Below are 1910 nucleotides of genomic sequence, written 5' to 3'. Positions count from 1 at the left end.
ACCAGTGTGTCATCGGCATAACACACCGTGTGGCAGTCGGGGGGGGGAGAGCTTCGCGGAGGACGACGTCGAACGCAGCGTTCCATAGCAGGGGCCCGAGAACCGACCCCTGCGGAACGCCGCACGTCACGCCCCTCCGCCGCTGGAACCCTTCCTTGTTCAGGTACTCCAACGTTCTGTCCCGAAAATAGTCCTTCACCGTCTTCACAAGGTAGGGCGGTAGGTGATAGTCCGACAATGCCGACAATGCTACTTTGCTCCATGGGACGGTGTTGAAGGCGTTGACGATGTCTAGTGACACCGCCAACGCCATTCTTCCCTCCCCGTCATGGACTCCATGAAGGCGCGAACGTGCTGTATAGCATCTATCGTAGAGCGCCCTTCACGAAATCCAAACTAACCGGGGGAAAAGTTGGGACCTTCCCGAGACAGATGCCGGATGATGCGGTTGGCAATCACGCGTTCGTAAATATTGCCCGCATCATCCAGCATGCAGAGGGGCTTATAAGCGAATGGGTCCTCCGCCGGCTTGCCCTCCTTTTTCAGGAGGACAAGCCTGAGATGAAATCATCCCAGGCCTCGGCTTTCGCCCGGCGTATGGCGACCTTCAATGCCTTCTTGGCTTCTGAGGGCTGCCCAGGCTTCCTCTATCTCTGCCTCCATACTCCGGTGCTGAGCGCACATGAAAGCCTTCCTGGTGGTCACCGCGGCTCGCCTCAATTGGGCGAGCTCCTCCGACCACCAGTAGGTAGCACGACGCGCTCTGGGCCAACTACGGGGCATGGAGGCATTACACGCGCACGACATGGCGTCACATAGCTAGTCTGTCTCCGCCTCTGCTCCGGTGTCTTGTCTTCGGTCAGCCCACGTGGACACCGTGAAGCTGACCTCGAGGGCCTCCTGGTCCAGTTTTCTGAGGACCCATCATCTCTCCAACTTTTTGCGGCGGACTCTTGGCCGCACCTCCGCAGGTGTGGAGGCCACCTTTGTCATGATCAATCTATGATCGGTGAGATCCCCAAGAGAAGCGGCCTCCATTCTCCAAGCACTGGATCCTATGAAGGGCGCCTGGAGAGGCCCACGTGAGATCCACTATGGATTCTCCACGGCCACCTACGAAGGTGCTGACCCAACCTCGATTTAGCAATGCAAGGTCGAGTCCCGCCGCCCATTCCAGCGTGCAGCGGCCCTTGGAGTTCGTGTTCGGGAACCCTGACGTGGTCGCATTGAAGTCCCCTCCCACGATGATGGGTTTGGGAGAGCGCCTGAAGATACACTCTCCCGCCCGCTCCTAGTACTCCTCCAGGCTAAAGCTGGGGGGGGGGGAAGTAGCACCCTAGAATGTCGATAGGTCCCCATTCCACCAGGACAAAGCCCTCACCGAACTCAACCAGTAGTATCGGCAGGGCGTCGCGCGCGTACTGGCTGACTATCTTTACCCTGCCCAAGGTATCCCTGGCCCAATTTGGGTTGTCGTCGGGGATTCTATATGGGTCAACAGCGATAGCCAGCCCTCCTTCTTTTTCCGCCAGAGCCTGCACCAGGATATCCTGGGCAGCCCTGGCGTGATCTAAGTTTGTCTGGAGGAGTCTTTTAGCCATTATTTGACTTCTTTTGAGGCTCCTCCACCTCCATCCTCTCAATAGGTGTAATCCTCACCACAACCTCCCAAAGCTCTCCCTTTTGGTCCGATGTGGAGGGGGCTTTGGGGGCGGCCGGAATTTTAGCGGTCGCGTCTTCCTAGGGCTCACCCTCCCCATCAGGTAGAGAGGGCCATGCCGGAGCGGCCTACGTTTCGGCAGGCGTAACGCCCGGGGGGCTATCCTCTCCGACATTAGGAAGGAGGCCTTTAGTAGGGGGGGCTTGAACTTTTTTAGTTCTCTTCTTTTTCTTTTTCTCTGCTACCGTGG

This window comes from Solenopsis invicta, chromosome 11 (assembly GCF_016802725.1).
Source record: "Solenopsis invicta isolate M01_SB chromosome 11, UNIL_Sinv_3.0, whole genome shotgun sequence".
In the NCBI taxonomy this organism is placed as follows: domain Eukaryota; kingdom Metazoa; phylum Arthropoda; class Insecta; order Hymenoptera; family Formicidae; genus Solenopsis; species Solenopsis invicta.
Note: the sequence above shows the minus strand (reverse complement) of the source record.